This window comes from Bison bison, unplaced genomic scaffold, assembly GCF_000754665.1.
Source record: "Bison bison bison isolate TAMUID 2011002044 unplaced genomic scaffold, Bison_UMD1.0 scf7180017863978, whole genome shotgun sequence".
NCBI lineage: Eukaryota > Metazoa > Chordata > Mammalia > Artiodactyla > Bovidae > Bison > Bison bison.
This window is the reverse complement of record NW_011494550.1, coordinates 286,223-298,981: the sequence shown is the minus strand read 5'-3', so window position 1 is coordinate 298,981 and position 12,759 is coordinate 286,223.

Below are 12,759 nucleotides of genomic sequence, written 5' to 3'. Positions count from 1 at the left end.
ATGACCACAGGAAAAACCATAACCTTGACTAGACAAACCTTTGTTGGCAAAGTAATGTCTCTGCTTTTCAATATGCTATCTAGGTTGGTCATAACTTTCCTTCCAAGGAGTAAGCGTCTTTTAATTTCATGGCTGCAGTCACCATCTGTAGTGATTTTGGAGCCCAGAAAAATAAAGTCTGACACTGTTTCCACTGTTTCCCCATCTATTTCCCATGAAGTGATGGGACCAGATGCCATGATCTTCGTTTTCTGAATGTTGAGCTTTAAGCCAACTTTCTCACTCTCCACTTTCACTTTCATCAAGAGGCTTTTGAGTTCCTCTTCACTTTCTGCTATAAGGGTGGTGTCATCTGCATATCTGAGGTTATTGACATTTCTACCAGCAATCTTGATTCCAGTTTGTGTTTCTTCCAGTCCAGCGTTTCTCATGATGTACTCTTCATATAAGTTAAATAAGCAGGGTGACAATATACAGCCTTGACGAACTCCTTTTCCTATTTGGAACCAGTCTGTTGTTCCATGTCCAGTTCTAACTGTTGCTTCCTGACCTGCATACAGATTTCTCAAGAGGCAGATCAGGTGGTCTGATATTCCCATCTCTTGAAGAATTTTCCACAGTTTATTGTGATCCACACAGTCAAAGGCTTTGGCATAGTCAATAAAGCAGAAATAGATGTTTTTCTGGAACTCTCTTGCTTTTTCCATGATCCACTGGATGTTGTCAATTTGATCTCTGGTTCCTCTGCCTTTTCTAAAACCAGCTTGAACATCAGGAAGTTCATGGTTCATGTATTGCTGAAGCCTGGCTTGGAGAATTTTGAGCATTACTTTACTAGAGTGTGAGATGAGTGCAATTGTGCAGTAGTTTGAGCATTCTTTGGCATTGCCTTTCTTTGGGATTGGAATGAAAACTGACCTTTTCCAGTCCTGTGGCCACTGCTGAGTTTTCCAAATTTGCTGGCATATTGAGTGCAGCACTTTCACAGCATCATCTTTTAGGATGTGGAATAGCTCAACTGGAATTCCATCACCTCCACTAGCTTTGTTCATAGTGATGATTTCTAAGGCCCACTTGACTTCACGTTCCAGGATGTCTGGCTCTAGGTCAGTGATCACACCATCGTGATTATCTTGGTCGTGAAGATCTTTTTTGCACAGTTTTTCTGTATATTCTTGCCATCTCTTCTTAATATCTTCTGCTTCTGTTAGGTCCATGCCATTTCTGTCCTTTATCAAGCCCATCTTTGCATGAAATGTTCCTTTGAGAATGATACCACTCTAATGGCAGAAAACAAAGAGGAACTAAAGAACCTCTTGATGAAGGTGAAAGAGGAGAGTGAAAAATCTGGCTTAAAACTAAATATTAAAAAAGCTAAGATCATGGCATCCAGTCCCATCACTTCCTGGCAAATAGATGGGGAAAATGTGGAAGCAGTGACAGATTTCCTCTTCTTGGGTTCTTAAATCCCTGTGGATGGTGACTGCAGGCATGATATTGCAAGACGATTGCTTCTTGGCAGGAAAGCTATGACAAACCTAGATAGCATGTTGAGTTGAATAGCAAAGACATTACTTTGCTAACAAAGGTATGTATAGTCAAGGCTGTGGTTTTTCCAGTAGTCGTGTACAATTGTGCAAATTGGATGATAAAGAAGAAAAAGTGCTGAAAAATTGATGTTTTCCAACTGTGCTGCTGGAGAAGACCCTTGAGAGTCTCTTGGACAGCAAGGATATCAAACTAGTCAATCCTAAAGGAAATAACCCTAAATACTCATTGAAAGGACTCATGCTGAAGCTGAAGCTCCAATACTTTGACTGCCTGATGCAAAGAGCTGATTCATTGGAAAAGACACTGATGCTGGGGAAGATTGAAGAAGAGGGCAACAGAGAATGAGATGGCTGGATGGCATCACTGATGCAATGGACATGAACTTTGGCAAACTCAGGGAGATGATGAGGGACAGGGAAGTCTGGCATGCTTGTAGTCCATGGGTTGTGAAGAATTGGACACGGCTTGATGACTGAACAACAACAAACAATAGATACACATGCATTCATGTAAGATGTGGGAGTAGTTAGACGCTTTTTATACAACACATAAGGCTTGGTGACTCCACAGACTGCCGGGGTCCAGCCCCGGCTGATCCAGGGAGTTTGAAGCGGGGACGGCATCGGCGAGGATTAGGATACAATAGCTTCAATTAGATATTAATTAGAGATGTAAAGAGTAATAGAATGAGGATAGCTCAGCAGGAAAATTCAGTAGAGAAAGGAGGCTGAGTAGCTTGGTTTTACTGGGAGACCAATAAAACTTCAAGACAAGAAGTTTGCACCACTTACGTAGGCCACAGGCGTCCTTCTGTTCTCCTGAAGGAGAGGAGACACTGAGGCCTCCCCGGTCGGATCTTAGAAGCCCAGGCATAATTAGCAAGCATGGCGGGCTCCGTGCTCCAGATGGAGACTCAGCCAGAGTTTGAGAGAGAGAGCGACATGGGGAGACCAGTCTTTCAAGGAACTGATCCCAATTCTTTATTTTCCATGGTCTACTTTTATACACTGAGATGTTATGCAAAAGTCACACGGGGTCAGCAGTCCTGACTTTTATCAAAGTCAGGTGCTTCATACAAATGTATACAGAGGTCTTAGGGATGTTACATCATCTTCTGGCCAGGGGGCCTGCTGACAATTTATGACCCTCTCCTTGTGACAGCAGTCAGTCAACCAGGACACTTATTTCTCCAGGGGTGATTATTCTTAAAACAGACGCCACCCAAATAAAGTTACATTCCTATAGGGTGAGAGTGTAGTGGGTTTTAATTAAGGAAAGAATTTACTTAGCCTAAGGTCTAACGTGATTAATATCAAAGGTTAATACTTATTTCTTCTATATATTCATTAATGTGTGTAAGGGCAGGGGATGTGGAGACTTAGCAACAAACATTGGCTCAACAAATGAAAAACCCTTCACCAATACAATTTCTAATCAGCCCACTATACTTATACTAATGGTTTTCTAACTTTTCTAAGGAACCTGTTTTTAGAAGGTTTAAAGCATCTCATGCCTCTCACGGTTGGAAGGCTGTGAGCAATCACATGTGGCCGGACAAGCCTGTCAGGCAGGCTAGAGAACCTTCAGGGGAGTTTGTAGGTTAAAACACTCTTGTCACATCCAGGAGTTTTTATTAACTGGAGCTCTAAGTTAACTCCTTCTCCGAAAGAGGTGGTGGGGGACAGCCCCCCGTAAAGTCAGAGGTGTAGGTGAGAGCACAAAGTAGCAAAGTAGGCAGGCTCTGGTTATGGGGGTAGATGCTCGAGGATTTCCAGGGGGACTCCTGAGGCTTGATCCCGCCTTTGCATATGTCGAGCCTCCTTCTTCATGACCTTTGCCACGGGCGGAGTGCCTCATACTGGTCCCCAACAATAGACACTGATGCTTTTGGTCCTATTAACAGAGGTAGACCACTGGAAGCAAGAAGATGATGACACTTCAGCTCCCCAAGGTAAAGACCAAATTTCATCCTCACACCAGTCTTATGGATTAGGAAGATTAACTCACTTGCTCAAGGTCACTCAGTTGATGAGTGGTTGGAGTGGGGGTAAATTTGGTCAGCTTGTCTTCAGAAGTCATGTCTTGTCTTCAAAGGGAGTGATTTTTCAAGGTCTGTCTCAGCCCCAGCTGCATCAGATCACCTGGAGAATCCCTGTAGGTTTACTAGATGAGAACCTTTGATGAGTGATGCCTAAATCTTTAAATGTAATATTTTGACATGAAATACATCCAGTCATGTAAAAAAATTGGTTCTCCATATGTCCTTGGTTTTCCCAGTTTTCTCATCTTTTAAAATATTTCTTATTTATCATTTCATATATATTTATGCAAATAATATATATGCTTAGCTGCCCTCTGCTTCATCTTAAAATGGTATGTAAACTTATAAAATACAAATAGCAAAGTTTTCTGTACTTGGTGTACAGCCTTGAGTTTTGACAAATTCCTAGAGTAGTGTAACCATCACTGCTGTTGGTAAACAAAAGCCTTTCACCTCACCCCCTGAGAAACACTGATCTATTCTCTATCCCTAGAGTCTGGCTTCTTTCACTTAGCAATGTATTTACGATTCACCCATGTGGCATTTATCAATGCTTTGTTTCTTTTTATTGCAAGGTAACATTCCATAGTAAGGATGGGCCCTGTTTTCTTTACCAGTTGGAGGTCATGGGCATTGTTTTCAGCTTTCTGCTGTTATGAATAAAGCTACTATGAACATTCTCATACACGTGTTCATTGAACTTGGAGTGGGATACTAGGTCTTAACAGATGTGCATGTGTAACATTAGAAGAAACAATAAAACAATTTCCAAAGTGTGCCATTTAAAATTCTTAAATAAATAAAAATTCTCAGGACTTCCCTGGTTAAGTCCTGTGGTTAAGTGGTTAAGACTTCATGTTCTAATTAAGGGGATGTGGGTTTGATCCCAGGTTGGGTAGATAAGATCCCACATGCCTTGCAGCCAAAAAACCAAAACATTAAAAGTAAAAAGAAAATTGTAAGAAATTCAATAAAGTCTTTAAAGATAAATAAGATCCCCAGCTTTATTGAGATGTGATTAACACATAATACTGCATCAGCTTGAGGTGTACAACATAGTTGACTTGATACACTCATAACTTAGGAAACCATGATCACTATAGTATTAGGTTACCACCTCATCTCATAGTTGCCACTTTTTTTTTTTCCTATGGTGAGAACATTTAAGATCTACTCTCTAGGCAGCATTTAAGTGTGTGATACAGTACTGTTAGCTCTAATCACCATACTGTATATTAGATCCTCAACTTGTTAATTTTATAACTACCATTTGACCAACATTTCCCATTTCTCCTATTGCTATATCTCATGATAACCACCATCGTATTCCTTTTCTTTTGAGTTTGTCATTTTTTGGATTCCACATATAAGTGATATCATACAGTAGAGTTTTCATCGATGTCTATGTCAGGCATTGGTTCTAGGACTCCCTACAGACACCAAAATCTTGAGATGCTCAAATCCTTCATTGAAAATGGTGTCCTATTTTCATGTAACCTATTCATCTTCTCCTGTTTGGTTTAAATCATCTCTAGATTACTATAAAGCCTAATACAATGTAAATGCTATGTAAATAGTTGCTGGTGAGCAGCAAATTTAAGATTTGTTTCTTGGATTTTTCCATTGTGAATATTTTTTATTATGATTAATTGAATCTGAGGATACAAATCTGGAAACAGGGCCACCTATATATTTCTTTCTCTAAATTATTTCACTTAGCATAATGCTTTCAAGGTCCATCCTCCTTGTCACAAATGGGCAGGTTTTCCTTCTGAATAATGTTCCATTGTATATATACACGGAGAAGGAAATGGCACCTCACTCCAGCACTCTTGCCTGGAAAATCCCATGGACGGAGGAGCCTGGTGGGCCGCAGTCCATGGGGTTGCTAAGAGTTGGACAAGACTCAGCGACTTCACTTTCACTTTTCACTTTCATGCATTGGAGAAGGAAATGGCAACCCACTCCAGTGTTCTTGCCTGGAGAATCCCAGGGATGGGAGAGCCTCGTGGCTGCCATCTATGGAGTCGCACGGAGTTGGACATGACTGAAGCAACTTAGCAGCAGCAGTATATATACACACATCTTCTTCATCTACTGGTGGACAGTTAGATTGTTTCCATATCTTAGAATTGCAAATAATGCTGCAGTGAACATGAGAGTGTAGATCAGATTTCAATTTTGCTGGAGTGTATGTCAGTTTTAGGTTTTCTTGAGTGGTTCAGGGGTAAATAATCTGCCTGCAGTGCAGGAGACCTGGGTACAATACCTGGGTTAAGAAGATCCCCTAGAGGAAGGCATTGCAATACAGTCCAGTACTAGACTGGAGAATTCCATGGACAGAGAAGCCTGGAAGGCTGCAGTCCATAGGGTCACACAGAATTGGACACAACTAAGCAGCAGCGGCATGTTAGTTTTAATTTTTTGAGGACTTTCCATACTGTTTTCCATTAATGGCCGTATCATTTAAAATTTCTGTCTTTGGTGGGGGACGGCCCCAAGATGGCAGAGGAATAGGATGGGGAGACCACTTTCTCCTCCACAAATTCATCGAAAGAACATTTGAGTGCTGAGCAAATTCCACAAAACAACTTCTGAATGCCGGCAGAGGACATCAGGCACCCAGAAAGGCAGCCCATTGTCTTCAAAAGAGATGGAGATGTCTTGAGGCCAATGTAAGAACAAGACTGAAAACCAGAGGCAGGAGGCTTAAGTCCAAAAACCTGAGAACACCAGAGAACTCCTGACTCCAGGGAACATTAATCAATAAAAGATCATTAAAAGCCTCCATACCTACACTGACACCAAACACCACCCAAGAGCCAGCAAGTTCCAGAGCAAGACATACCACACAAATTCTCCAGCAACACAGGAACAAAGCCCTGAGCCTTAATATACAGGCTGCCCAAAGTAACACCAAACCCATCGACATCTCAAAACTCACTACTGGACACTTCATTGCACTTCAGAGAGAAGCAATCCAGCTCCACCTACCAGAACACTGACACAAGCTTCCCTAACCAGGAAACCTTGACAAGCCACCCGTCCAACCCCACCCACAGTGAGGAACGTCCACAATAAAGAGGAACCACAAACTTCAAGAATACGGAAGGGCCACCCCAAACCCAGAAATATAAACAAGATGAAAAGGCAGAGAAATACCCAGCAGGTAAAGGAACAGGATGAATGCCCACCAAACCAAACAAAAGAGGAAGAGATAGGGAATCTACCTGATAAAAAATTCCAAATAATGATAGTGAAAATGATCCAAAATCTTGAAAACAAAATGGAGTTACAAATAAATAGCCTGGAGACAAGGATTGAGGAAATGCAAGAAAGGTTTAACAAGGACCCAGAAGAAATTAAAAAGAGTCAATATATAATGAATAATGTAACAAATGAGATAAAAAAACACTCTGGAGGAAACCAATGGTAGAATAACGAAGGCAAAAGATAGGATAAGTGAGGTAGAAGATAGAGGGTAGAAATAAATGAAGCAGAGAGGAAAAAAGAATTAAAAGAAATGAGGAAAACCTCAGAGACCTCTGGGACAATGTCAAACGCCCCAACATTCTAATCATAGGAGTCCCAGAAGAGGAAGACAAAAAGAAAGACCATGAGAAAATACTTGAGGAGATAATAGTTGAAAACTTCCCTAAAATGGGGAAGAAAATAGTCACACAAGTCCAAGAAACCCAGAGAGTCCCAAACAGGATAAACCCAAGGCAAAACACCCCAAGACACATATTAATCAAATTAACAAAGATCAAACACAAAGAACAAATATTAAAAGCAGCAAGGGAAAAGCAATAAATAGCACACAAGGGAATTCCCATAAAGATAACAGCTGACCTTTCAATAGAAACTCTTCAGGCCAGAGGGATCGGCAGGACATACTTAAAGTGATGAAAGAGAAAGACATACAACCGAGATTACTGTACCCAGCAAGGATCTCATTCAAATATGAAGGAGAAATAAAAATCTTTACAGACAAGCAAAAGCTGAGAGAATTCAGCACCACCAAACCAGCTCTCCAACAAATGCTAAAGGATCTTCTCTAGACAGGAAACACAGAAAGTGTGTATAAACTCAAACCCAAAACAACAAAGTAAATGGCAGTGAGATCATACTTATCAATAATTACCTTAAATGTAAATGGGTTGAATGCCCCAATCAAGAGACAAAGACTTGCTGATTGGATACAAAAACAAGACCCATATATATGTTGTCTACAAGAGACCCACCTCAAAACAAGGGACACATACAGACTGAAAAGGAAGGGCTGGAAAAAGATATTCCATGCAAATAGAGACCAAAAGAAAGCAGGAGTAGCAATACTCATATCAGATAAAATAGACCTTAAAATAAAGGCTGTGAAAAGAGACAAAGAAAGACACTCCATAATGATCAAAGGATCAATCCAAGAAGAGGATATAGCAATTATAAATATATATGCACCCAACACAGGAGCACTGCAATATGTAAGGTAAATGCTAACAAGTATGAAAGGGGAAATTAACAATAACACAATTATATTGGGACTCTTTAATACACCATTCACACCTATGGATAGATCAACTAAACAAAAATTAACAAGGAAACACAAACTTTAAATGATACAATGGGCCAGTCAGACCTATTTGATATCCATAGAGCATTTCACCCCAAAACAATGAATTTCACCTTTTTCTCAAGTGCACATGGAACCTTCTCCAGGATAGATCACAGCCTGGGACATAAATCTAGCCCTGGTAAATTCAAAAAAATTTAAATCATTCCAACCATCTTTTCTGACCACAATGCAGAAAGATTAAATGTCAATTACACGAGAAAAACTCTTAAAAATTCAAATATATGGAGGCTGAACAACATGCTGCTGAATAACAAACAAATCACAGAACAAATCAAAAAAGAAATAAAAGTATGCATAGAAATGAATGAAAATGAAAACACAACAAACCCAAACCTATGGGACACTGTAAAAACAATGCTAAGGGGAAGGATCATAGGAATACATGATTACCTTAAGAAACAAGAAAAAAGTCAAATAAATAACCTAACTCTACAATCAAATCAACAAAATTAGAAATGAAAATGGAGAAATCACAACAGATGACACAGAAATACAAAGGATCATAAGAGACTACTATCAGCAACTATATGCCAATAAAATTGACAACTTGGAAGAAATGGACAAATTCTTAGAAAAGTATAACTTTCCAAAACTGAACCAGGAAGAAATAGAAGATCTTAACAGACCCATCACAAGCACGGAAATCAAAACTGTAATAAAAAAATCTTCCAACAAACAGAAGTCCAGAACCAGATGGCTTCACAGGTGATTTCTACCAAAAATTTAGAGAAAAGCTAACACCTACCCTACTCAAACTCTTCCAGAAAATTGCAGAGGAAGGTGGGCTGCCAAACTTATTCTATGAGGCCACCATCACCCTAATACCAAAGCCAGACAAAGATGCCACACAAAAAAAGAAATCTACAGGCCAATATCACTGATGAACATAGATGCAAATATCCTTAACAAAATCCTAGCAAACAGAATCCAACAACATATTGAAAAAAATCATACATCATGACCAAGTGGGCTTTATCCAAAGGATGCAAGAATTTTTTAATATTCAAAAATCAATCAATGTAATACACCACATTAACAAATTGAGATAAAAACCACATGACTATCTCAATAGATGCAGAGAAAGCCTTTGACAAAATTCAACATCCATTTATGATAAAAACCCTCCAGAAAGCAAGCATAGAAGAAATATACCTCAATGTAATAAAAGCCATATATGATAAACCCACAGCAAACATTATCCTCAGTGGTGAAAAATTGAAAGCATTTCCCCTAAAGTCAGGAACAAGACAAGGATGCCCACTCTCACCAGTCCTATTCGACATAGTTTTGAAAGTTTTAGCCACAGCAATCAGAGAAGGAAAAGAAATAAAAGGAATCCAGATTGGAAAAGAAGAAGTAAAACTCTCACTGTTTGCAGATGATGATCCTCTTTATTGAAAACCCTAAAGACACCACCAGAAATTTGCTAGAGCTAATCGATGAATATAGTAAAGTTGCAGGATATAAAATTAGCACACAGAAATCCCTTGCATTCCTATACATTAACAAAGAGAAAACAGAAAGAGAAATTAAGGAAAAAATTCCATTCACCATTGTGATGAAAAGAATAAAATACTTGGGAATAAATCTACCTAAAGAAGCAAAAGACCTATATATAGAAAACTATAAAACACTGGTGAAAGAAATCAAAGAGGACACAAATAGATGGAGAAATATACCGTGTTCATGGATCAGAAGAATCAATATAGTGAAAATGAGTATACTACCCAAAGCAATCTATGGATTCAATACAATCCCTATCAAGTTACCAATAGTATTTTTCAGAGAACTAGAACAAATAATTTCACCATTTGCATGGAAATACAAAAAACCTCGAATAGCCAAAGCAATCTTGAGAAAGAAGAATGGAACTGGAGGAATCAACCTGCCTGACTTCAGACCAAGCTACAGTCATGAAGACAGTATGGTACTCACACAAAGACAGAAATATAGATCAATGGAACAAACTAGAAAGCCCAGAGATAAAGCCATGCACCTATGGACACCTTATCTTTGACAAAGGAGGCAAAAATTACAATGGAGAAAAGACAATCTCTTTAACAAATGGTGCTGGGAAAACTGGTCAACCACTTATAAAAGAATGAAACTAGAACACTTTCTAACACCACACACAAAAATAAACTTAAAATGGATTAAAGATCTAAACGTAAGACCAGAAACTATAAAACTCCTAGAGGAAAACATAGGCAAACACTTTCTGACATAAATCACAGCAGGATCCTCTGTGACCCACCTCCCAGAGTAATGGAAATAAAAGCAAAAAAAAAAAAAAAAAAAAACCCACAAAAAACAAAACAAATGAGACCTAATTAAACTTAAAAGCTTTTGCCCAGTGAAAAAGGTGAAAAGAAAGCTGAAAAGATAGCCTTCAGAATGGGAGAAAATATTCAGTTCAGTTCAATTCAGTTGCTCAGTCGTGTCTGACTCTGAATAAACTGACAAAGAATTAATCTCAAAAATATACAAGCAACTCCTACAGCTGAATTCCAGAAAAATAAACGACCTAATAAAAAAATGGGCCAAAGAACTAAACAGACATTTCTCCAAAGAAGACATACAGATGGCTAACAGACACATGAAAAGATACTCAAGATCACTCATTATCAGAGAAGTGAAAATTAAAACTGCAATGATGTACCATCTCACGCTGGTTAGAATGGCTGCTATCAAAAAGTCTACAAACATTAAGTTCTGGACAAGGTGTGGAGAAAAGGGAACCCTCTTACACTGTTCGTGGGAATGCAAACTCATACAGCCACTATGGAGACCAGTGTGGAGATTCCTTAAAAAAACTGGAAATAGAAAGGCCATATGACCCAGCAATCCCACTGCTGGGCATACACACTGAGGAATCCAGAATTGAAAGAGACATGTGTACCCCAATGTTCATCACAGCTCTGTTTACAATAGCTAGGACACAGAAGCAACCTAGATGTCCATTGGCAGATGAATGGATAAGAAAGCTGTGGTATAGGTACACAATGGAATATTACTCAGCTATTAAAAAGAATACATTTGAATCAGTTCTAATGAGGTGGATGAAACTAGAGCCTATTATACAGAGTGAAGTAAGTCAGAAAGAAAAACACCAATATAGTATATTAACACATATATATGGAATTTAGAAAGATGGTAATGATAACCCTATATGCAAGACAGCAAAAGAGACACAGATGTTAAGAACAGACTTTTGGATTCTGTGGGAGCAGGCAAGGGTGGGATGATTTGAGAGAATAGCATTAAAACATGTATATTACCATATGTTAAATAGATCACCAGTCCAGATTCGATGCATGAGACAGGATGCTCAGTGCTGGTGCATTGGGATGACCCTGAGGGATGGGATGGGGAGGGAGGTGGGGAGGGGTTCAGGATGGGGGACACATGTACACCCATGACTGATTCATGTCAATGTATGGCAAAAACAGCTACAATATTGTAAAGTAATTCAGTTCAGTTCAGCTGCTCAGTCATGTCTGACTCTTTCCAACCCAATGAACCACAGCACTCCAGGCCTCCCTGTCCATCACCAACTGCCGGAGTCTACCCAAACTCATGTTTATTGAGTCAGTGATGCCATCCAACAATCTCATCCTCTGTCATCCCCTTCTCCTCCTGCCCTCAATCTTTCCCAGCATCAGGGTCTTTTCAAATGAGTCAGTTCTTCACATCAGGTGGCCAAAGTACTAGAGTTTCAGTTTCAGCATCAATCTTTCCAATGAATACTAAGGACTGATCTTTAGGATGGACTGGTTGGATCTCCTTGCTGTCCAAGGGACTCTCAAGAGTCTTCTCCAACACTACACTTCAAAAGCATCAATTCTTCAGTGCTCAGCTTTCTTTACAGTCAAACTCTCACATCCATACATGACTATTGGAAAAACCAAAGCTTTGACTAGGTGGATCTTTGCTGGCAAAGTAATGTCTCTGCTTTTTAATATGCTATCTAGGTTGGTCATAACTTTTCTTCCAAGGAGCAAGCGTCTTTTAATTTCATGGCTGAAATGACCATCTGCAGTGATTTTGGAGCCCAGAAAAATAAAGTCTGACACTGTTTCCACTGTTTCCCCATCTATTTCCCATGGAGTTATGGGACTGGATGCCATGATCTTAGTTTTCTGAATGTTGAGCTTTAAGCCAACTTTTTCACTTTTCTCTTTCACTTTCATCAAGAGGCTCTTTAGTTCCTCTTCACTTTCTGCCATAAGGGTGGTGTCATCTGCATATCTGAGGTTATTGACATTTCTACCAGCAATCTTGATTCCAGCTTGTGTTTCTTCCAGCCCAGCATTTCTCGTGATGAACTCTGCATATAAGTTAAATAAGCAGGGTGACAATATACAGTCATGACAAACTCCTTTCCCTATTTGGAACCAGTCTGTTGTTCCATGTCCAGTTCTAACTGTTGCTTCCTGACCTGCATACAGGTTTCTCAGGAGGCAGATCAGGTGGTCTAGTATTCCCATCTCTTTAAGAATTTTCCACAGTTTATTGTGATCCACACAGTCAAAGG